This window comes from Bidens hawaiensis, unplaced genomic scaffold, assembly GCF_021521415.1.
Source record: "Bidens hawaiensis isolate Kalapana, Puna unplaced genomic scaffold, B.hawaiensis_p1.1 tig00088871_1, whole genome shotgun sequence".
NCBI lineage: Eukaryota > Viridiplantae > Streptophyta > Magnoliopsida > Asterales > Asteraceae > Bidens > Bidens hawaiensis.
Genome location: NW_027504365.1, coordinates 2,036 through 29,359, shown reverse-complemented (window position 1 = coordinate 29,359; position 27,324 = coordinate 2,036). Strand labels below are relative to the sequence as shown.

At 33.5% G+C, this 27,324-nt stretch overlaps 1 pseudogene; it reads left to right on the top strand.

Moving 5' to 3' along the window:
- Positions 1-16,960: 16,960 nt before the first annotated feature.
- LOC143607889 (NDR1/HIN1-like protein 26 pseudogene) lies at positions 16,961-17,779 on the top strand (annotated as a pseudogene).
- Positions 17,780-27,324: the final 9,545 nt, after the last annotated feature.

Below are 27,324 nucleotides of genomic sequence, written 5' to 3'. Positions count from 1 at the left end.
ACTATACTTACTTACTACTTACTACTTGTGCCTTCTTGATAGTCCAACAATCTGTTCCATATAGCATTGCTGGTCTAACTGCAACCCTATAAAATTTTAGTGTAAGCTATATAGTGAGTGTAGTTTCACGTTGATATTGTAATGAGCCGAACTAATACAAAGCATTTTTTTTATCCTTAGATACATTTTTTTCCCGAAGTGATAGTCATTATGATATGTTTGTGTATTTACATTTAAAAATTCGATCCTCTTACCAAGTTCCTCGCGAAACGTGTGAAGGGAACACACTAGTTATTACAATGCATAATTGTGAGAATATATCGGTGGTGTTAAAGAGTATTTTTTTCACACTTCGAATTTCTGAATGGATTTATATGCTGCTAAGCATAGAATAGAGAATGCCGTAAGTTTAAAAATCAAAATCATTTAAGACAAAGCATTGTGGGGGCAACAAAGATGGGTTTTTGGGGTGATAATGGGCGCCCGGGGATTTGTAGCCGAGTGACGTTGAAGATTTTTTTTTATAATTTTAATCATTTGACTATTTGCAATGATAAAAAAATTAACAAAAGTAATTAATATAAATACCTAACCAATTCAACCGTTTTCATCATTTCATGTACTAAGTCAACCCCCAAAAACTAATATCATCCAACTTCTTTTACCAAAATGGATTCAACAAATACTTATGACATGGTGGAATAATTTATTGGGATTAAGAAGACAGATCAGATCATACAAGAGATGGCGGAGCAAGATGGTGAGATGATGAATGCATTTCGGGCCGTAGCAAATAAATAGCTTCTGGTTCTACTAGTTCTCGGCCGCGCATATGACGATCGTATATCATTCGAGACCATGTGGATGTGAACGATCGTTTGATGAAAGACTACATCAACGACACGCCTAGATTTGAGGACGCAAAGTTTGACCGCCACTTTCGGATGTTTAGACGTTTATTTTTGCGCATTGCGGAAGATTTTGAGCGGGAGTATACGTATTTTTTACAAAAATACGACTCAAAAGGATATTTAGGATTCACTGCCATCCAAAAGTGTGTTTTGGCGCTAAACATCCTCACATACAAAAACATGACCGACATCAACGATGAGTATTTAAATATGACGGAGAAAACGACGTGAGACATGTTAGAGAATTTTGCATTGGTAAAATTTAATTTGTTTTAAATTAATAGTTTTTTTAACCTACTTGTTTTAATTAATTATTTTAAATTAATTTTTTTAACCTACTTGTTTTTAATTTAAATTGTTTTAGTTATTTATATAGGAATATACAATTATACGGTCCTCGTTATCTGAGGATTCCAACTACAAACAACCTAAGTCGCATATACGATGTACATGAAAGTAAACATTCTTTTCCCGACAAGATCAGAAGTATAAATTACATGCACTGGGATTGGGACAACTGCCCAACCACATAACAAGGTCAATACACTCGTGGTGACCATAGAGTACCAACGACTAGTCTTCAAGTCATTTGTTCACACGATATTTGGGTTAGGTCGACCTACTTTAGCTCTATCAGGTCCAACAACGACATAAACGTTCTCAATTAGTCGCCTATTACATCAACCGTAGCATATCGGTCTTACCGTTTTATGTCAACGGTACTTACTACCGTCACATTTACTATTTGGGAAATGAGATATATTAGGAGTACTTGATTATCGTGAAAACATTTCAAAACTCGATCGAAAAAAGATGATATTTTAAGAAGCAAGAGTCAACGCGAAATAATTTTAAGAAGCTCCTCAACTACCCCCAAAGAGCCATAAAGGTCCGATTTCTTAGCATAAAAGGCAAATGGTTTGAGAGAGCACTAGTCAATCTTTTGAACCCACTGCCACCCAATGTAACACCCCCGTAACCGCAGCGGAAACGTAAACGGGATGCAACAGACACCTCTGATATCAACCACATTGTTTATAAAGAAAACTGAATACATTAATATACTTCAAATTACATTATCTCATATTTCATTACCGTCTAGTGATACACACATCATACAATACGATACATAATTCTATTTAATCTAACGTATCATAACATCCTGCACGCAAATCTTACACACATCAAGTACTTAGCACGTAAGCAATCACTTCATCTTAATTGTACCTGAAAAGCATGTGAGAAAACGGGTCAACTACGAATAGTTGGTGAGTTTCACAATTTGAGTAAACCATGATAAATCCATATCAAAATATAATATTATCGATGTAATTATGCTGAGCCCACAAGTGAAACCTCTGTTAACCCAGTACTGTACCCGTTCCGGGGGGAATGTTAACCCAGAAACACTTCTAGGGACATCTGGGGACACTGTTAACCCAGTACAGTACCCATTCAGGGGGCAATGTTAACCCAGAAACACTTCTAGGGACGTCTGGGGACACTGTTAACCCAGTACAGTACCCATTCCGGGGGCAATGTTAACCCAGAAACACTTCTAGGGACCTCTGGGGACACTGTTAACCCAGTACAGTACCCATTCCGGGGACAATGTTAACCCAGAAACACTTCTAGGGACATCAGGGGACACTGTTAACCCAGTACTGTACCCATTCCGTACGATTCCCGTACAATCAAATATTTATAAATACACGCAAATCCATGCGTTCAGTATGTACTTAAACATTTCAATAGTAACATGCTTTCCGCCCCGGGAAAATATTTAAAAACAATTCAGAAAAAGGGGCTCGTGAAACTCACCTTAGCACATGCAAGCAGGTAACAACAATCATTATCAGTTAACACGTTCAATCTGTAATATGATCCCTACGATCGTTACTATACACTCATTATTAATATAACTTTAACCGTGTTAACCGGTACATCTGGGGACACTGTTAACCCAGTACTGTACCCGTTCCGGGGGCAATGTTAACCCAGAACACTTCTCCGGACCCAGATTGTGATTTCGTTTAGAGTTCAATAGTCAAACTTAATATTAGTTTGTTTCCCCGTTTTGCGTGCCTAGCACGGTTATCCGTTTTTACGTTTCAAAAATTGAGTTTGGTCACACACGACCCGAAAATAGTTGTTGACTGATAACTTAATTAATGTTGTGAAATTAGAGCTCGGTTTAGACGCCCCGATTGGCCGCGGGCCCCGTTTCCGTCTTTTGTGTACCGGAAACCGTTAAATCGGAAAAAAATTACCTGAATCATCCGAATTATATTCGGATGATTTATTTTTACTTGTTTAACTCAATTATAAGAAAATAGTTCATTTTTAGGGTTTTTATACACCGGTCAGCTCGTTTAGGCGAACTTTACCGATTTACGCGTTTTAAACTTTAAAAGTTTGTTTTTGCACAAATAATTATCCGTTTAATCTCGGATCTTGAAATTTTGCACAAATCACTTTTTGACAGTGGGGAATTTTATAAAAATATTTCCAGAATTAATTTTTATATTTAAAATTTATTTATCTATTTTTAAACACCATTTAAACACTAAATATGTCGTAAATACCAAACGACCTTAGAAAAATCCCAAATTTTTCCTGGATGTCCCCTGCCATCCACATAGTCCCCTGTAATTTTTCCAGAACCAAAATCTCTTTTTACATGCCATTTTTACTAAAACCGAGCTAGAAAATCCTAAAACTCGTTTAAACCGAAAAGCCTACATAGACTTCTCCAACTGACCTAAAATTTTGTGTGTGACTTATACATGATATAAAAAGCTTATCTGCAATTTTCCAGAATTTTTCAAGATATTTAACTATTTTTCACCATTTTTAGCCAAAACCGAGCATTAAATTCACCAAATATTCATCATTTGTCCAAAAATTACCAAAACTTCACAGAATTCATATTTTCATGTATTTAACACCTCTGTAAAATTTCATGACCTAACTCTAAACCATCCACAATCTGTCCAAAAATCCATAACTGAACATAAACCGAATATACCTTTTGTTTTCCGCCACTACAAGCTACACACTCGTCTTTCCGCCTTATTTACCACTAAATACAGAACCTACAACCAACATACCACAATACCAAGCAAGTTACACTCACAATCAAGCCTCTTACACTATAGTTTCGGTTATTGTTTCAAAACTAAAGTTTAAACCGTAAAAATTCGTTTTTGGTTCGTTTAACTCCTTTCTTGGACCAAGATCCCTTGTATAACCCGTATACATCACTTGATTATGCAAGAATCGGTTTTCATCTTTGAAACCTCATTTTCTTGCAAATAAACTCAAGAAACGAAGATGGAAACGTGAATAACTCGACTTTTTACCTCGGTTTCCTTGCTAATATCTCGGTTTTTAGATGATATTGTGGAGAGAATTGAAGGATAATGCCATGGTTGCTTAGAAAAAAGAAATGAAGGAATGGGGTTATCCCCTTGAGTCCGATCGGAAGTTTGAGGGGGTGGGGTGGGACCCACCTTTTCATTCTTAGCCACATATTTAGATTTCAGAAATCCGGATAATGTTTTGGATAATCTGATTCAGTTTGTTTTTCGGTTAAATGTTTAATTCGGCCTAAAACGAGGCTAAAACGGTCGTTTTCGGCTTAAAAAATGAAATTTATATAAAACCGATTTAAAAACTTTAAAAACTTAAACCATGACATTTATTAACTTAAAACATCATATTATTAATTATTGCGCATCTTTTTCGACTTGATCGATCGTCTCTTGCTCGGTTTGGTATTAAAGGTTTCGTTTAACGTACCGACGTACCATTAAATCTAAAATTCTTTTTCTGTGCCGTACTTTACTTATCCCGAAGCATTAATGCTTCGTAAAATCACTAAATATTATAGATATCGTCTATAATTGAACCCTCGATTCGTTCGGGTTTCAATAACTATCGATCGATTAATTGCATATTCAATACGATGAATTATATATTCACGTACAATCAATACAGTGAACCATGTATTCTCGTATAATTACTATGGTAATTCATGTACCCGACATTAAATATAACGTAACTATTGTCTACCGGTTAGGGTATACCTGGTTTAGTCGGAATCGTTACATTCTCCCCCCGTTAAGAAATTTCATCCTCGAAATTTTACACGCCCACTATCCCCTTCCGAGAGAAAGGTGGGGGTTTTTCCTTCAGAATTCACCCTCGCGTTACCAGGTATAATCTGGTCCTCGCTGTGAATTCCACTTAATCTTAATCAATAAAGCTTGGTGTGTCCAAACTGTTTAGTTTTCCCGTCTAATATCTCTACAGAATTATTTATGATATCAAGCATGTTTTCTATGAGTACCTCCATTACTAGTACTTTCGTTGCCTCATCGCTTAGGTACTTTTCAATCCGTATGCATGGAAAAATATCACGTATAGTACTTAGCCCCTGGAGTACTTTAATCGATAAACTAAATGACCAATCATGGAGATAGTCTCATGAGGTCCAATATTAAGGAGCTATTTTCGGTTTTGCCAAACCTCATATCACCTCTCTAAGGTGATGCCTTAAAAGAAAAAATGTCTTGTCACCTCTTTCCAGTGACAATGGTTTTCTTTGAATGTTGGCATAAATCCTTTGCCAATCTCGCGCTACTTTCAACTTATCTTAAATATTATAATTCCGATTGGTTGATTCTCGAATCAATTCAAATCTTATGGCTTGAGTGACGCCCATTTTCAATTTAACAAATTGGTGATAATTACTTCACCCATAGAAAGCTTCAAGCTCTCGATGCTTCCGTCCCCGCCTTCCAATAATGGAAGTAGGATGACTATTTCGATCTATGCGCTTCGTCCATGATTAAATCACGAAGGTCATGGAGGGTCGGGACCCAAACCCGATTTTTGAAATAGAGAATTTCGTCCACGCGCTGTTCGAAATTCTTCTCATTGCCGTAAGGTCCCTCCTTTTCCAATTGTTCCTCTTTCAACGCCTCACATTGAGCGACTCGAATCAGGTCCGAAAGGTTCGACTGGACTATCATCCCTAGCGCTCTCACTCGTAATGGCTTAACCCGATCTTTCCTACTCAAGGCATCGGCTACGACGTTAGCCTTGCCGGGGTGATAATGGATGTCACAGTCATAATCGCTTAACAACTCGACCCATCTTCGTTGCCTCATATTCAGTTCTTTCTGATCGAATATGTGCTGCAACTTTTATGATCGGTGAAGATGGTGCACTTCGTACCGTAGAGATAATGTCTCCAGGATTTAAGCGCGAAGATAATCCGCTCCCAGTTCTAAGTCGTGAGTAGTGTAATTTTTCTCGTGTACTTTTAACTGTCGGGAAGCATAGGCTATAACCTTATTATTCTGCATCAACACGCATCCTAATCCTCTACGCGATGCGTCACAATACGCGAAAAAACCATCGTCTCCATCGGGGAGACTTAAAATCGGCGCTTGGCACAATTTTTGCTTTAACGTTTGAACTCCGTTTCCTGCTCTTCTCCCCATTCATACTTTCGATCCTTTTGAGTCAGGAGAGTTAAAGGTTGGGCGATGCTGGAAAAGTTCTCTATAAATAGACGATAATATCCAGCTAAGCCTAAGAATTGGCGGATTTCCTTTGACGATTTAGGCGCTTGCCAATTCTTAATTGCTTCAACCTTACTCGGATCAACGTGTATTCCTTGATGGTTTACTACGTGACCGAGAAATGGCACTTCTTGTAACCAGAAGTTATACTTGGAGAATTTTGCATACAACTTTTCCTGATTCAGAAGCTCTAAAATTATTCTTAAGTGTTGCTCGTGCTCCTCTTTACTTTTCGGGTAAATCAAAATATCCTCAATAAACACGATGACGAATTTGTCGAGGTAGGGTTTACAGACTCGATTCATGAGGTCCATGAACACTGCCGGCGCATTTGTTAGCCCGAAAGGCATAACTAAGAACTCGTAATGGCCGTAGCGAGTCCGAAACGCTGTTGTTGCAACGTCCTCCTCTTGGATTTTTCATTTAGTGATAACTATATCTAAGATCAATTTTCTAAAATAAATCGCCCCTTGCAGTTGGTTAAACAGATCATTTACTTCGAAGAAGTGAATACCTATTCTTGATCGTCACTTTATTCAACTCTCCCTAATCAATACATATCCCAACACTTCCGTCCTTCATTTCCCAAATAACACTGGTGCACTCCATGGTGACTAACTAGGTCGTATAAACCTTATCCAATAATTCTTGCATTTCAGTTGGTGCAAGTCGGTAGGGTACTTTAGCAACAGGGCCAGCTTGAGGCATTAAATTGATTCTGAATTCGACCCGTCGGGTTGGCGGTAATCCAGGAAGTTCTTCTGGGAAAACTTGTGGAAATTCGCGTACCACCGGGATATCTTCTATATGTTTTCTTTTAAATCGTACACTTTTCTCTGTGTCTAATCGCTTCATCGTCCGAAAGAGAGCTTCTAATCAACTTCTTTTCATATTTGATTTCAGCTTCATGTCGAGTTAGCCAATCCATGTTAACTATTGCGTCAAAACTTCTTAACTTTACTGGTCGTAGGTCAATAAGGAAAGGTTAATCGTTCAGAATAATAGGACATTTCCAAACAATTTAGTTAAGCATTAGGGGTTTACCGTTAGCGATTCTACAGTATAGGGTTTTATAGTTTCACTAATCGGTATCTTTCCAAATGATAGGAGGTTAACAGGAACTAACTTCTATCGGCGACCGTAAAAATGTCACTGAAGTCTATTGATTTAAAACTACAACATACTTAATACCACCTTTGGATCATGACGTGCTCTATTCGAATTACTCACAAAAGCACGGCTCCTTGCTTGATCAGAGGTTGATGCTTGTCATGAGGTTCGTCTTCCAACGACCCCTTGGTTCAACTTTGGGCAATTTCTCTTGAAACGTTCTGTATTGCCACATTCATAGCAAGTACAACTGTTTGGCATGATTTGATTTCTTTGGATGGATTGTTATTGAAGCTGTTGGGTTCGGAGTGGTTGTACACGAATGGGTTGGGGTTGCCAGTTCACATGGCTTCAAATGGGTTCTACAATTGGGGCATTACGTCCATCTTTACCACACCTGTGGCCTACTATTACTCGACATTCTTCTTCCTGCCGATAACCATATTTTCCACATTTAGGGAAGGACCCTTCATGCGGTTCATGTTTTCACACCAGAACTAGTCTTAGTATAATTCTGGGTTGTAGGACATACCTACTTATTCAAACTCCTATCTTGCACTATACCTTTATCATTTCTCTTCTTTAACACTCGACGTCTCCCCTAACGTCCTTCCAGTCTGCTTCCCATAGAGTCAAATATATCAATCCTGGCTTGTGACACAACCCTTCCAAAGGTTGTATATTTTACAGGATTGACTATACTCCTTATCGATGGAGTTAGTCCCCAACATAGCGCTCACTTCGCTTAGTTTTCAGGAGTAATTAGCCATGTTACCAGACATGACAATTCCTTCAAACGATTAGCGTGTTCTAAGTGATCAGCACACAACATTTCTATCTTCCATAGCTCAGTTTCCAATCTCTGAACATAATTACTTGAATAAAAGTGCTCTAGCACAAGAATTTTAAATTCTGACCATATCATCTGAGTAATAATTTTCTAACTATAATTTTGTACCATCGTGTTCCATCACGATACAACATAATCTACCAACATATCTGTAGCATATTTTACTACACAATGTTCTGGATTCTTACCAATATCCTTAACCATTTCGATCTTTTCTATCCACTCGCTAATCTATTCCTCCCTTTACCATCAGTAAACTATTAATAATTTCCTTAACACAACCAACAAACATATCCTTCATACCGGATCTAATTCATTACGACTACTATTCATGTTTAGTTTATAACTAATACTTGTAGTCATAATAGTATTCGGTGGGACATTATCACTCTTAGTAATACCACTAAGAATTGAAATATTCATATTCATGTGATTGCTCGATCTATAATTCTGCGATCACATTTGCATCAACACTAGCAGTGATCTGTGATACGACATTCGGTATCATCATCTGCTATCTTTGAGCAATCAACTGGATCATATCAATCTCCATCATTGGAGTTACTCTTTTTATATCATTCTGCCGTACCCATCCCGTACGCAGTAACCAATACTAATCTCACCGTATAACCCGTTACCAGCTCAATCATAACAGCAGGTACACATACACACCAAATATTATCATACATATTACACATACCCGTATCTAATATATATGTCCCACAAATATAATAACATATGGACTTATCCTGACGTCGGTTAATGTTTAAATATGTTTCATAACCCTTGTCACCAACTGACATATAGATCTTTCTCAACAAAGATTAATGCTTAACATGCTTGATTTCAATATCCTTCTGCATGTCAGCATAACCGATACATGCTCACTGTGAGCACCAAACGATTACGTACCACGGAGTTATAATATCCGTGTCTATTTATATATCCGGCATACACGGTATACCACCTACGAACGAACAGCCAACTATGCTACAATGATTCCAACACCTCTTTGTGTATGGGTAATCATTCTATTCGAGTATACATGGGTATAGGCATCTAACGGATGTAAGGATAACATAGGGGGTTGCAAGGTTCAAGGTAATCGCGCAACCCATGTTGCCTTCAAATATTATCAATTACTATTATGGAAAACTCTATCACTTGCTCAGTCAATGTCCTCAGGCGTTCTAGGTTTGCTAAAATCGGTAATTCTCGATCTGGAGGTGATATGTCTCATATGTTTGAGAGTGAGAGATACACATATATATTTATATATATTATTTTTATCTGCTCATTTATTATCAAATTTATTATTATTATTATTATTTTTTTATTGGAATAAGAATGGGTTCACGTACAGGTCCGTCCGTACGTGAGGGTCGGCGGTTCGGGTGAACATAGGGGGTTATCAAGATATACGGTACCGGTATTGGTAGGGCAAGGGATTTATTAATTTCGGTTGGGAGTGACGGTTACTCGATATTTCTGGTTAATGTCAAACGGGAGATCTAACTTGGTACTATCATAACTATAGCCCGATAAGTCAGACTTATCATCAACCGATGCTCTAGAAATTTCAGCATCCTCGGTACTTTTATTATTTCATCCCCCGGTTCCTTATCCGGGTCCTATTTCTCAGTACATGTACCCACAAGATATGTACATATATATATACCCGTTAGCACGTATAAATAATATTATATACTTTACACATATGTTGCCATTTTTACCTATTAATGTACCCAGTGACTTCCCCTGAATTCCCTCGTGCAGACAAGTGTGTTATTATGTTACGGACCATAATAACTCACTTGTCCGACCGAGTTCATCCCGATACTGGTCACCATATATTATTAGTTGATATTCAGATCCTATAATACTTGAGCTACTGGTTATATTTTAGGTATTTTTTAAAGACATCCTAATTCTTTATAACCAATGGCTCTGATACCAAGTTCTGTAACACCCCGTAACCGCAGGGGAAACGTAAACGGGATGCAACAGACACCTTTGATATCAACCACATTGTTTATAAAGAAAACTGAATACATTAATATACTTCAAATTACATTATCTCATATTTCATTACCGTCTAGGTGATACACACATCATACAATACGATACATAATTCTATTTAATCTAACGTATCATAACATCCTGCACGCAAATCTTACACACATCAAGCACTTAGCACGTAAGCAATCACTTCATCTTAATTGTACCTGAAAAGCATGTGAGAAAACGGGTCAACTACGAATAGTTGGTGAGTTTCACAATTTGAGTAAACCATGATAAATCCATATCAAAATATAATATTATCGATGTAATTATGCTGAGCCCACAAGTGAAACCTCTGTTAACCCAGTACTGTACCCGTTCCGGGGGCAATGTTAACCCAGAAACACTTCTAGGGATATCTGGGGACACTGTTAACCCAATACAGTACCCATTCCGGGGGCAATGTTAACCCAGAAACACTTCTAGGGACGTCTGGGGACACTGTTAACCCAGTACAGTACCCATTCCGGGGGCAATGTTAACCCAGAAACACTTCTAGGGACCTCTGGGAACACTGTTAACCCAGTACAGTACCCATTACGGGGACAATGTTAACCCAGAAACACTTCTAGGGACATCAGGGGACACTGTTAACCCAGTACTGTACCCATTCCGTACGATTCCCGTACAATCAAATATTTATAAATACACGCAAATCCATGCGTTCAGTATGTACTTAAACATTTCAATAGTAACATGCTTTCCGCCCCGGGAAAATATTTAAAAACAATTCAGAAAAAGGGGCTCGTGAAACTCACCTTAGCACATGCAAGCAGGTAACAACAATCATTATCAGTTAACACGTCCAATCTGTAATATGATCCCTACGATCGTTACTATACACTCATTATTAATATAACTTTAACCGTGTTAACCGGTACATCTGGGGACACTGTTAACCCAGTACTGTACCCGTTCCGGGGGCAATGTTAACCCAGAACACTTCTCCGGACCCAGATTGTGATTTCGTTTAGAGTTCAATAGTCAAACTTAATATTAGTTTGTTTCCCCGTTTTGCGTGCCTAGCACGGTTATCCGTTTTTACGTTTCAAAAATTGAGTTTGGTCACACACGACCCGAAAATAGTTGTTGACTGATAACTTAATTAATGTTGTGAAATTAGAGCTCGGTTTAGACGCCCCGATTGGCCGCGGGCCCCGTTTCCGTCTTTAGTGTACCGGAAACCGTTAAATCGGATAAAAATTACCTGAATCATCCGAATTATATTCGGATGATTTATTTTTACCTGTTTAACTCAATTATAAGAAAATAGTTCATTTTTAGGGTTTTTATACACCGGTCAGCTCGTTTAGGCGAACTTTACCGGTTTACGCGTTTTAAACTTTAAAAGTTTGTTTTTGCACAAATAATTATCCGTTTAATCTCGGATCTTGAAATTTTGCACAAATCACTTTTTGACAGTGGGGAATTTTATAAAAATATTTCCAGAATTAATTTTTATATTTAAAATTTATTTATCTATTTTTAAACACCATTTAAACACTAAATATGTCGTAAATACCAAACGACCTTAGAAAAATCCCAAATTTTTCCTGGATGTCCCCTGCCATCCACATAGTCCCCTGTAAATTTTCCAGAACCAAAATCTCTTTTTACATGCCATTTTTACTAAAATCGATCTAGAAAATCCTAGAACTCGTTTAACCGAAAAGCCTACTTAGACTTCTCCAACTGACCTAAAATTTTGTGTGTGACTTATACATGATATAAAAAGCTTATCTGCAATTTTTCAGAATTTTTCATGATATTTAACTATTTTTCACCATTTTTAGCCAAAACCGAGCATTAAATTCACCAAATATTCATCCTTTTTCCAAAAATTACCAAAAATTCACAGAATTCATATTTTCATGTATTTAACACCTCTGTAAAATTTCATAACCTAACTCTAAACCATCCACAATCTGTCCAAAAATCCATAACCGAACATAAACCGAATATACCTTTTGTTTTCCGCCACTACAAGCTACACACTCGTCTTTCCGCCTTATTTACCACTAAATACAGAACCAACAACCAACATACCACAATACCAAGCAAGTTACACTCACAATCAAGCCTCTTACATTATAGTTTCGGTTATTGTTTCAAAACTAAAGTTTAAACCGTAAAAATTCGTTTTTGGTTCGTTTAACTCCTTTCTTGGACCAAGATCCCTTGTATAACCCGTATACATCACTTGATCATGCAAGAATCGGTTTTCATCTTTGAAACCTTATTTTCTTGCAAATAAACTCAAGAAACGAAGATGGAAACGTGAATAACTCGACTTTTTACCTCGGTTTCCTTGCAAAAATCTCGGTTTTTAGATGATATTGTGGAGAGAATTGAAGGATAATGCCATGGTTGCTTAGAAAAATGAAATGAAGGAATGGGGTTATCCCCTTGAGTCCGATCGGAAGTTTGAGGGGGTGGGGTGGGACCCACCTTTTCATTCTTAGCCACATATTTAGATTTCAGAAATTCGGATAATGTTTTGGATAATCTGGTTCAGTTCGTTTTTCGGTTAAATGTTTAATTCGGCCTAAAACGAGGCTAAAACGGTCGTTTTCAGCTTAAAAAATGAAATTTATATAAAACCGATTTAAAAACTTTAAAAACTTAAACCATGACATTTATTAACTTAAAATATCATATTATTAATTATTGCGCATCTTTTTCGGCTTGATCGATCGTCTCTTGCTCGGTTTGGTATTAAAGGTTTCGTTTAACGTACCGACGTACCATTAAATCTAAAATTCTTTTTCTGTGCCGTACTTTACTTATCCCGAAGCATTAATGCTTCGTAAAATCACTAAATATTATAGATATCGTCTATAATTGAATCCTCGATTCGTTCGGGTTTCAATAACTATCGATCGATTAATCGCATATTCAATACGATGAATTATATATTCACGTACAATCAATACAGTTAACCATGTATTCTCGTATAATTACTATGGTAATTCATGTACCCGACATTAAATATAACGTAACTATTGTCTACCGGTTAGGGTATACCTGGTTTAGTCGGAATCGTTACACCCAAAGTCAATTTCCACAGATTCCCCAATGTTTCCTCTTTTTAATTTCATACATTTCAACATTTTTCAATCAATAATGTAACATACAAAACAATTCAAAGATGATTACCCTCACCAAAATAGAGAAACTATTGACAATTTTGTCCCTAAAGCACTTAAAAAGCTTCTCACTTTTCATTCCATTATTCAACAAAGATTCTTGTTGCACTATGCTTGATAGTTGATACCCCATATATCCTTGATTCAATCATGCTCCTTAAACTGTATTGTAACCGGATCATGCATATTCTAACTAGGATTCAACAACCATCACCCTCAACAAATGCATGTTTGATAGTTGGTCATGAGAGCTTTCGCAACATTTTAATACCATAAAAACCAATATACATTTTTAGTTTCAAGTAAAAGTCCTTCAAGTTAATCCTGATATATTAAAGCTCTCAACTTGTAAAATATACATGAAAGATCACTTTATATATATATATATATATATTAAGTCCCTAAACTTGTTTAAAATACGGTTATTTATATTTCTTTTTTAATTCAACCTTCTGACAAATTAAATAGTTAACAAGTCATTGTTAAAAAAATTCAAAAGGACATTGATTTGACGTAAACTAAGGGAGTTTAATATACATATAATAATTTAACGAAACTTTTTCATGTATTTTGTACAAGTTGATAGACCTTAACATATTCGATTGAGTGGCTTTAAAAAAAGGAAACTTTTTTTTTATGGTAACACGAGTACGCAAAGTTTTTCTTAATATTTCATGGGATATTGTTTTGTTGTTAAAACTTTAAACCTATCATTTTCAATGTCTAGTGACCTTTCTCTTTACGAAAAGGTTAATCATGTCTTGTGGCCACTTCTTTAACCTGCTTGATAATTGATATAGTGCTTGTATCAATCAACTGCAAAAAAACTACTCTGATTTCATCATTGAGGCTTAAAGTCATTATAAAATCAACTTTGAGTGTTTAGATAAACATACTTTGCTTTTAATTATTAGATTATTGGGTCAATAATATGTTTCAAATGATCAATTCCTTGCTAGTTGCAAATTATCTAAAGATAAACTTATTTACCTTCGTTTTAACATAATAGTAATAATAGAATTTTATCTTCATTTAATAAAACGTGTCTCGTTTCTATATTTCTTTTAAAAATGTTCTTATTGGTTACATTATCTATTAGTTTATTAATAAAATTAATTTTTAAAATATTAAATAATCTTTTTATGTGATCATTACAACTTCAACCAACAAGAACACATAAAAGACAATAACTTATTATACTTGATTATATCTGACTTTGATTACTTAATATCATACTACCTAAGGCATCTCCAATGGTAAGTTTTTATTTGGTTTTTGTTTGTTTTGAATCTAGGTGGCTCCTAGGTGAGGAGAGAGTGTGTGAGAGGTGAATGAGAGAGAATGGAAGGAGAAAGAATAAAAGCAGGTGACTTGATGTGTTTTGTATTTCAAAACTCTCCAAACATTAGGCTGAGGGGTGTGGGGGGCGCGAGAGGGGGCGCGAGTGGGGGCGCCAGCCAATAATATTGTGACGTGTGGCAGAGAGAGAAACTTGATAAGATGGGTATTGGTTGTGGTGCTCGCGCCCCGGGACATGGTGTGGAGGGGCGCGAGAGGGGGCGCGAGCGGTTTTTTTTTTATTTTTTTATAAATGTATTAAAAAAACGTATTATTAAAAAAACTCATAAATTATTTAAAAAAACACACATTAATTAAAAAAACACATTAATATCTAAAAAAAAATTAAAGTACTAAAAAAAAACATTATTCTTATTCTTCGGCTTGGTCTTCTTCGATCAACCTCTTCCGGATACGTTCCTTTTGTTTTTCCATCAGCATTTGGTCGACCGGATTTAGGTTACTGAAGTCTCTTGTAAGGAATTCCAAATCTCTCATTCTTTTTTTTTCCTTTTTGTCATTAGAGACCACCTCCATGGTTTTGTTGAATTTATTGAGGGATTCAACAAGATCGTTGATGTTTACGGCTTCCCCCTCAGCCGGTTTTTTGCCCCTGACGTCCCTTCCCAATGGCCGCCTCCTCGGCGGTGAAGACGTTTCCTCCCCCGCAACGTTTAGGTCGAATCCAACCCGGCAATCCGACCCGGCGGAAGTGCTGTACGCTCCAGACGAACTAGTTTTAGTCCGTTTCGGCCCTACTTCCGCATCAACGTCCGGCGCCACCAGCTCAACCCACTTAGAACACCTTCTCAACCTCTCCCACACCTTTACATCGTCCCACGTCTTCACCGTCCCATACCTCCGCAGGCACTCCTGCTTCCACTCTTCGACAGTGAAATTATAAACCGCCAAATCGTCACTGCCACTTGGTCTCATACGACCGGCGTTCCTGTTGAACAGATTAGTAAACAAGCCGACAAATTTTCTGATTTCAGTCCACCGACCCGAAATCATATCGGCGTTCCGCTCTGTACTCCCAACGAGCGAATAGAACGTCTCCCTAACCTTTGTCCAAAAGACCTTGCTCTTTTGGTAGTCCGCTGCAAAATGCATAAATAAATTTATAAGTCATTTAACTTTTTTATTTAACTTTTTTATTAAAAATCATTTTTAAAAACGTTAAAACAATTACCGCAACGCCGATTCTCAGAAGTGACTATCCAAGCCCGACACAGGGCTTCCTTCTCATCCGATGACCACGGAGTGATTTTCCGTTTCGTCCTTCCGGTCGAAGCCGAACCCGACCCGTCCGTTGCAACTTGTTTTTTCCGGTGGACGCGTCTTCTTTGTCCCGCAGCTTCACCTTCTGGTTCTTGTGTCTCCGGAACTACAAAGTTAGGAGACGGTTGTATGTTGGATGGTTGAAAGCCGGATGGTTGTTGCGACCCCGAATAAAACATCGCTTGGTCCGGTGCCGACCATAAATCGTCGTAACTGTAATCTGAATCTAGGTTTGGGTACCAATTTCCAGCCAAGTTTTTAAAAAAAGGTTTGGAAGATGGGGTGATTTTGGGTTTTGGGTGTGGTATGTGATATTGGTATGTGATATTGGTGTTGGTTTGGGTTTGATATAGGTTTAATAGAGAGAAAATTGTATGTTTTATATTGTTGTTGGTTTGTATTTGATATAGATATATATAGAGAAATTTTTTTTTTTTTTTATTAAATAAAGAGCCAACGGCTCATTTTTAAGACTCCAACGGCTCTTTTCACCATTCCCAAGCCCATTTACGCCCCACAGGTCCCGCGAACCCCCTTGCGCTTGCCTCTTTTTCCGCGCTCGCGCCCCTCTCGCGCCCCTCTCGCGCCTCGGTGGTGTGGTGGGCGCGAGCGGCTGGCCTCTTGCGCCCTTTCTAGCGCTCCACACCCCTCAGCCTTAGAGATGCTATTCACTATCACATGATCACTTTGGAAACAAGCGTCCAAACAACCCCAAAGATTAGAAGGTCTGTCACACACCTTCTACAATAATTGAAGAGCTATAAAGCCTAAAGGCCAAAGCTTCTCCCACTCCAATTGTTACTTCATATATAAGCCTCCCACCACCCATACCCTTATTAGCTTCCTCCTTAAGAAAATATGTCTCAGATTGACGAAAAATCACCCGAACATTGTGCCAAAAAGAAACATATAAACATCAAAAAACATCATAAGAAACTAGTCTACACGTTCATCACCTTCATCCTCTCAATCCTCTTACTCATGCTTGCTGTTTGGTTCGTACTCCACCCCGCCAAGCCCGAATTTTCCCTCAAAGAAGCCGATATTTACCAACTCGGCCTCTCGGGTTTTCACCTTCTCAACTCATCCATTCAAATCACTCTTCTTTCTAAAAACCCGAATCAAAAAGTTGGTATATACTATGATGAAATTCAAGTTTATGCTTCTTATAAGGGCCAAAGGATAACTCTTGATTCGTCTATCCCTCCTTTTTACCAAGAAAACAAGGATCACAATCTTCTATCATTGGTTTTAGTTGCGAACGGGTTACCCGTGGACCCATCTTTCGGGTATGAAATGGGTCGTGATCAAATGGCGGGAAGGTTGGTTTTAAACCTCAAGTCAAATGGTCAACTCCGGTGGAAGGTGGGAACTTGGGTTTCTGGCAGGTATATGTTTATTGTAAATTGTGTTGTTTTGCCTTTTGGTTCAGCTGCACCTGCAGGCCCATTGAGTTCTAAGCAAGGGTCTCGGTGTTTGACCACAGTTTGAGTGCCAAATACTTACATATGTTGGATTTGATAAAATCATCATCATCATCAATCATGCCCAGTAAAATCCCACCGACAGCAAAGCTATAAGTAGGGTCTGGGGAGGGTGGGATGTAGGCACACCGTACCTCTATCCAAAGGAATAAAGAGGTGGCTTCCAGAGAGACCCTCGGCTCTAAGTACATGTGTATGAAGCAAAATAAAGGAAATCAAAGTTTAACAGTTATATAAAAACTACTACTAATTATAATAATATTAATAATACGATCACAGTTTAACAGCTATATAAAAGCTAATAATAATTATAATAATAATAATAATAATATATGTAAGGGTATGTGACCTAAATAAGTCAAGTGTTTATGATTGGTTTGTACTTTGTATAGCTCATCTTCAGATCTTCTTATATAATGAGAAAGTTTTTCTTTGTTGTATAGTAGTTGATCTTTTGATCTAGAATTAGATCTTTATTGGTTCAGAAAAGAAAACGAATTAGAAATTTCGTTCACTTTTAATAATAATCTTTAATATCATAAATAACACATTAACCTCTTATTGTAAAATTAACATGAAGGCCAACCTAATTCACCAGTTATATGCGATTTTTTTACTTTGGTATAGGGGTGTTCTTCGGGTTTGTTTTTCGGGCCTTGGGTTTTTCGAGTCGGGTTCTTCGGGTTTCAAAATTTTAAATCTTGACCCGAAACCCAACTCGAATCTCTCAAGGGTTGTTCGGGTTCGGGTAATTCGAGTTTGGGTTTTTTCGGGTTGGGTTAATCGGGTTTCGAGAATCCTAGAAAACAAAACAATTTTTTATAAAAAAACTACAATGCTAAGTATAAACAACATATTATTCTTTGATCGTAAGCAAATAATCTAACTATACTATTAAAGCAATATGCTTTATGTCAAAATCCTCTCTTTCTATTGGTTGTTCATTAGAGTTTCCATATATATCAATAGCTTCTCCATTTTTCATCTTAATTAAATAAATCAATAATAAATTAAAATAAGATTAATCAATTCCCTTAAAGCATTATCTTTCATCTTTCATTTAATATTTAATTTTAAATTTGAATTTTGAATCTTTTTTAATTATGTTTCTACTTAATAATTAATTACGATTTATTTATTATGTATACTATAAGTATAAATATGTTTTGTAACTAATTTTATGTTATTATTTTTTATTATGATTGATTTTATTCAAACTCTTTGTTTTTCTTAACAGGTTTAATGGTGTTTAGATAATATATAATATATAATTTAGATAATTAATATATATTTCATCAATACGATTCAATATAGAGAGAATATGAACTTAACTTTAGTATAATTGGTTCTACTATTATATTTAAAAAATTTATTAAATTGACCGGTTTGTACCATTATCGCAAAATTTAGGAAAGAATCACCCCTTTGGTTAAGGAAATTGGTTAAGGAAATTGTATAATTACGGAATTTCTAAATTTGAATTAATTATTGTAGCTTATTTGATTATTTGATTAAGTATATGATTTATCATAATTAATTTTTACTATAATTACGGATGATCAGTCAATCGTTTAACTAATCATTATTTTACATAAATTTTACATAAATATAAAATTAGAACTAATAAATTTTACGTATATATAAATTGCAACCAAATATATTAATATCAATTACAATATTTAACTTATTAATGGCTCAATTGATTAAGGAATTTATTAACCATCCTTAAGATTTACTATAAATACAAATGTTGACCTGTTTACTGATTCTAAATTTCTAAATTATTGATTTAAATATATGGTGCTGATTTTAAATATTCTAATTGATTATATTGGATTTAATAATTAGTGTTCAGTTTTATTAAAATTGTGTTCATGTTAATAAATAAAAACAAAATTAGTAATTTCTTTTTTCACACCTTATATATTACATATATAATTAAATGTTGATTATTTTTATAACTTTCAATCATATGATTCAGTATTTCATTATATAAAAATTTATTGTAATTTGATATATTATAGACATTGTTATTTTATAAATTACATATACGGTGTTATAATTGATGATTAATTATATTTTTGTAAATAAATAAATAAATTACTAATTTATATTTTTACATTAATAAGTTTATTTCCGTTTGTTTAAATATAGTCAACATTTAAATTTAAATTAAATAATATTATATTTATAATAATTTAAATTTGGAACATTACATTTTAGTAAATTTAATATTTAAAAATCCATTAATCCTAATTCCTTACTTATCGTTCTTACTTTAAGTTTTTTTAAATTTTTTGAAATTCCCTAATTATTTGTTTTTGATCAATTCCTTGCATACATTCCTTCTATAATTAAGTCAACCATAATTCAATCCGTATAAATAGTTAAGTTTCATACGGTAATTCTTACACCTTCAAACTCTCTTTAGCAAACACCATTAGCTTTGTGTCTAAGGTTTTTATTTTGTGTTGTTTTTATATCGTCCATTTTTGTATTCTTTTTTTTGTTTAAAAGTGTTATTGTTCCTAAATGATTTTTTTGTTTTTTAAAATTTTTCACCTCGAGAAAGAAGATCTCAATTTTCGAATTAGTAATTTATATTTCTACATTAATAAGTTTAATTCCGTATTTAAATATAGTCTAGATTTAAATATAGTATAGATTTAATTTATGAACAATACATTTTAGTAATTGAAATTTTAAAAAATAATTAATCTTAATTGCCTAATTTTCGTCATTATTTTAAGTTAATTGAGTTTCCTTAATTTTTTGTTTCTAATTACAATAGGAAATTCGTGTATAAATACCTAATATTCATACGATAACTCTTACACTAACAAATCCCTAACCATTTTAATCTCTCTCTCTCTCTCTACCTCGGCTTATTCCTCAACCGTCTCCTATATTCCGGTAATGGCCAATTTTGTTATACGTTTTTCCGGTAAGGATCTATTGTTTCTGGTAAGATTTCGGGTAATGTTTTATATTTATTTTAATTGCTATATATATTTTTATAATATCTTTAGGTTGTAAATCAAAATCCAAGATTGAATTAATATGTTGAAGTTATTACGGGTTTCCAGTAACGTTTTATATTTATTTTAATTTTTATATTACTTTGTTATAATATCTTTAGATTCTATATCAAAATCCAAGATTAAACTGATAATTTTCCGTTTTTGTTTGTATTTATATTAATATTTATATGTTTTTTTCTTATAATCTTTTTAGGTTATATATCAAAATCGAAGATTCAATTGAGATCTTCACTATTTCGTTTTTCCGGTAACGTGATTTAAATTTTCTGGTTGTAAGTTATAACATCAATTTTACATTTTTTCACATGATTCAAATCTTCCATAATTTGTAATATATTTATTATGTGATATTAATATTAATATTTAATTTTATCATTTCAGGTTATTGTCCCCAACTTGGTATAGCTAATTTCATGGATTGAGAATTTTTTGATAAGATGTATTTTATTTTTGTTTAATATTGATTTATATTTATGTTAGTATTCATGTATTTATTTATTTTTCACAATTTATGTAATTTAACTGATTATTATATAATCCCGAAATGAAATTTAGTTTATTATTCTATAATACATTAAATTATCTATAGTAAGATAATCAGTCTTATATTGTTGTTGGTCAAAGTCCAATTATACTGAATAGGTTTAAATAACATTTACATATTTGATTATATTGAATAGGTTTAAATAACAACAATTTGAATAAATTAACGATTTGACTCAATTTGACCATTTATATTATAGGTTTAAATAAAATTTACATATTTAAATATAATTCTCATTCCTAATCTGACTAATATTTTTCAACCCTTTTTATTTTTTTGAATACCATCCATAAATATAAACTCATTTCATAATTATTCAATATTCATGCATTAAATAAAAAAAATATATTAGTTTCTTAAATATTTCAAGTTATTGTGAATTTAATGTCAATTTCAACTAAATTCCTTAAGTGAATAAAAAAAATTATTTATTTGAACCATTTTGAAATTCGAATTCTTGACCACTTACAAAAATAGGTTATATAGTTAATAATCTAGTGCTAACGTATATTATAGAATCTTTAATACATTTGACCAATTTAATGTGTCTTTATTATAATTTTTTTAATTACCGTGTTTTAATTAAGGTAACCAATAAATTTTTATTGTTAATTAATTAATGTATTTACGTTTTTATAAAGATTCTTATAATACGTGTTTTAGTTAGGTTAGGTGATATAATGTTTTAAACATGATTAATTTCAATATAATTAAAATTGATATATTAAAATCTACACCATATTTCAAGCTAGAGCATAAAATTAGTAATGTACAAGAATAAGTTAGTAATTGATATTTATTACCATTAATATAATTAATCATATCAGTTAAACGAATTTTGGTAACTGGTATTGTCAATTCCCATACATCTAAAATTAGACCCAGTTAACAATAACATAAATAATTAAGCATAGAATATAACTTTGTTTAGCTTCATAAAAAAATAATGTATACTAATTAAGTCTATATATTAAAATAATTTTACTAGAGACGGGATATGAAATTGAAAATTTTAATTGAGTCAACTAATTAAAAATAAATGTATAAACTAACTTCAAAGGATGCTTATTATATGGGATATGATACAATTAATTAAGCCTATGTATATACTATATTTCTTTATTAAAATGATGTTTACTAAAGAAGGGATAATTTACTTTATGATGAATCATTTAATAGTTTTCTTAATTTACTTTATGATAATCATTTATCAAAATTAATTCCTTTCTATAATAAAAATGGTGAGACTAACTTTTCTAATATCATTAAATATCTCAAAATTCAAAATCATTTGAATAACCGGATTAAAATCACATTCAATTACCAAAATCACATATCATTCAATTTACCATAATTATGCAAAATCATCAGTTTATGAATTAATTGTAATTAAAATATTTAATTATTCTCTATTTAAATGGGAAAATGTGTTGTTTTTTTTTATTTTTAAGAAATTAAGAGATTCAGTTTCACAACATTTGGTAACAAGCTTAATAACATATATTCATATTTAATTTATTTACTATGTTTACTTAAATTTATATCATTGACTTTTGTAGGAATTATTGAAAGCTTTTTTGAGGCAGTTTTCTGGTGATGACGCCCCATGTGGAGACATAATGATTAGGAGGAATAATACTATTATACAATAATAAGCTTCAATTACTACTAAATATTTAAGAACCACTAAAAATTATTTTATTCACCTTTTGTATGTATTAAAAAATGAATGCATTATTAGTATCTTACTAATGGAAAATAAGATATCAAAAGGTTATATAAACTATCATCTCATGCTCAATCTCTAATCAGGTGTTAGGTAAAAACCTCAATTTATTTGGTGTTTGTTGTATAAGATTTTTTACTTTATTTATCGAAAGCTTTATAAACTGTCTTTTTATTATAATTACATATTAGGAGCTTGACAGTGAAATTTGAATAAAAGGTAATTTCTTACTTTATATTCATCAATTGCGTAGTTAATTTAATTTTGACCTTTAAATTGATTAATTACTAATTAGTTATTTAATATTTCTTCCATGATGGTTTAGATACAACACTGCCCATTTTTTGGAATTCCAAAACAACATTATCGTGCTTACAAAGTGCATATATATTTATAGTGAGGGCCAAATTTCTTATTTACCTTATCATTACTATACAAGTTAATATTTTCATTATTAAATTTGAAACCTTTTTTACACTATAATAATTAGTAAGTCCTTCTAAGATAATATTGTTGTGCTTGATTTCATTTCGCAAAAATAAGACGGAGAAGATGTTAATGGCCAAGTGCATGACTTTTCGGGAGGAAAATAAATAAATTAGTTTCATACGTACAAGATTTAGGTAAAGTCTATTAAACTCATTTATAAAGAGTACTATAAAAAGAGAAAGTTCTGTTTCTCTAATATATTAAACTACTTTCTAGCCAAAATCATTGTGCAATTTTATTTTTTATTAACAATATATCATATGTTGTAGATACTTGTCTTCATGGATATAAAGATTATTAATACAGATTAATAAATAAAACCAATATTTTAAGATTTATACATACTGTTGAGCTCAATGAGAACTACTAAATATTTAAGAACCACTAAAAATTATTTTATTCATCTTTTATATGTATTAAAAAATGAATACATGATCAGTATCTTACTAATGGAAAATAAAATACATCACTATATCGAATGGTTGCCACATCCGGACTGTTATTAGCAGCCATATCGATATGTAGTTAGGCATGTCAAATTGTGGAGGTTCGTGTCATGATTTAGAACATGTTGAGCTAATATGGGTTACTAACATCTTGAGTTCAAGTTACAACAAGTTCAAGTCAATATTAGAGTGTATACAATTTATGGCTCTATGAATCGCTAAACAAGTTATATAAGCCAATTGATATTTGTAACTGTTTAGTTATTAGCTATTAAAAAACCAATTTGTTCCTTTTTGTATTTATTAACAGCGAAATGCTACAAATTAAAGTATAAACCTTATATAAAGGAAGTATCTAGGGAGTTGTAGATACTAACTTTATGATACTTTTTATTAAATAAATAGTTAAATTGTATAAAATTTTCTTCATGTTTATTTTAAATTACACTTGAAGTAGTTCTTCCTACACCTTGTAAAAGCACAAGGTACTTAAACTATCAAAAAAATACGAGGCTCACAGTTAGATGTCAATCCTTACATGTTGAAGAGATAAAATAATTTGCGAATTGACTATTGGATGTAGGTGAAGGAATGTTGGGGGGGGGGGGGGTTCAAATGACGACATATGAATGTACAAATTCTGATGATCTTCTAATTAACAATTCATTATATCCAATATCTGATTTAATAGACTTTGTCTATCCTTCGAATTTAGACAAGTTCTATTAACTTACTTTCGAGAACGAGAAATATTGTCGTTTGAAATTATATGTGTTTATCAGACGATTATAATATTTCCACCCGTGGCTCCCACGGGACAATAACCTAGTCAAATAATAAACCAACATAACTTGATAAAACAATCTAAAAGGAGAGTAAAACTAACTCAAACCATAACCGTCTTCAATCGGCCTTGATTTGGTTGTTCGGTTATGGTTACTATTAGTAATAAACAGAAAACATAAATTAACAATAAACAATCGATCTATAATAGTTGTAATGACAACAATCGATTATGACCATATTTTGACAAAATTAGTTGACAAGACTAAGCCTATTATACCAAAAAATATATTTAATTTCAAACTAAAAGTTTATTCGGGTTGACCCGAAACTTATAATTCAAACCCGAGTTCCAACCCGAATTACTTCGGTTCGGGTTCGGGTTAGTCTTTTCTCGGGTTTGGGTTTTTCGGGTCGGTTTAGTTCGGGTTCGGATACGTGTTTTCTCGGGTTCGGTTTCGGGTTTCGGGTAAAAGTGACAGCCCTACTTTGGTAAGGTAATAAGGTGGTTAAGGTATAAAATAAAAGTTTAAGGGTTTTTTTCCCCGTAAAGTGTTATATCATTTTGTCGTTCAATTTTTTTTATAATTTACTTAAAATATCAAAATTTAAATTTACTTAAATAACCCATCTAAAATCTAAATATGAACCTTTTAAAGATCTCTTATACTTAAATGGGTTGACGTATCAACCCATTTATTAGATGGACATGTTGGAGTTATGTAGTTTACTAAACAGGTCATGTTTGAATTAACATGGGTTATAAAATATCCAAGAAATTATAAGTAAAATATTGATTGAAAATCAAAGAAGTAGAGATATAATAGTAAACAAGTAGAAAATAGCCAAGAATAATGTTTTTCTAGTTTGGTTTGTTCTTTCGATATCAAATTTTTTTCTCATGGACACTACATGTTGTATTATCTAGGTTAACTAGCAAACATGGTCTAAAAATTGTTAATATTGAATGGTGATGGGAATACTTGTGATAAAACAACAAATGTCGTATATAAAGAGATTTTCTCAAATTTATAAGTTTGAGATTCTAGATTTCTTATTGTTTGTACTATATATTTCATTTCTTTTTTTTACATTTTATTTTCTTCCTTTACTTGACGGACCTTATTTATTTTTATCATCTGACAAATTTTGTGATACATGGGTTCAAAAGCTAGTATCATATATATAAGCATCAAAACTTGAATTTACATACTTCAAGATGAAAGATTATCGAAATTAACCCATTTCCAACAATGTTTCTTGCTAGAAATCGCCAATTCGGACCCTTCTTTCTCATCCAAATTCGGATATTCATCCTCTTCTTCTATACAAAACTTGGAATCAGGCAAACCATCAAGAAACGTATCAACTGTAAGTAAAACATAAGGCCTAGGAAGTCTAGGGTATGATCCATAAACCTTTTCTTCCACTTTACTCGAATACGAACCATATACCAGTAACACCCCGAAAATGGGTTAAAAGTTGCGTTTTAAATACTAGATAAAATATATGGGCTAAACATGTTCAAAATCAGACAAAACATATGAATTATAAAATTGGAGTAAAATAAACACACACACACACACACACGTGTGTGTTGTGTGTGCCGATCATCAGGGAGAAGAACAAGAAGGGAGAAACCCTTGATTATCAAATTCTCAAAATTGAAAGGTTAATTATCAATAAGACCCTTGCATGTGGGTAAAATTGTGATCATCTCAACTTGGTGATCATAAGGTATGTATTGAAATCATATTTGATATAGTAGTGAAAGATGACAAGTAGATTACTTGGAATTAGTGAATGGATTGTGATCATGTGATGAAATTGATAGTACATGAATCCTTAAATTCATGATGAATGTTGAAATTATGAAGTACTTGGCACAAATCACTTGTTTGTTAGTGTTCAAGTCTACTATGAAGTGGATTTTAACCATAAGGCGAAGAACCCCAATTTCATGAACAATAGGTAGTGTATTAGCTATGATTTGACCCACTTTTACATATAAATTGATTGTTTATGAGATTTGAATGAAACTAGGATTATATGAAGTGGTAGAAAGTTATGAAATTTAAATAAATGCACAACTTAAAAATCGTGCCTACAAGGTGTTTGATGCAATGCTTGAATGAGAAATATGATATCTAAACATAAGGAGGTTGATATTAACTCTTTGGAAAATGTTGGCATATGTTAATAAATAGGATATAAAAAGAAGAGTATCCTCATGAGTAACTGGGTTGTGATTTATAGGCAACTCGAGTGACAATCCGAATGATCGAACCAGACGGGACGCGAAACAAAATGGGAAGCTTTAAGGTACGTGACTAGATGTTGCGTTTTATTATGTTACAAAAGATCGAACCGGACGGGACACGAAACAAAACGAGAAGCTTGAAGGTACATGACTAGATGTTTCATTTTATTATGTTACGAAAGTATATCGATTTAGGTATCTTGACAAAATGATTGGGAGAAGTTTGATTATTGGTTTGAATAATAAAAAATAATTTTTTAAGA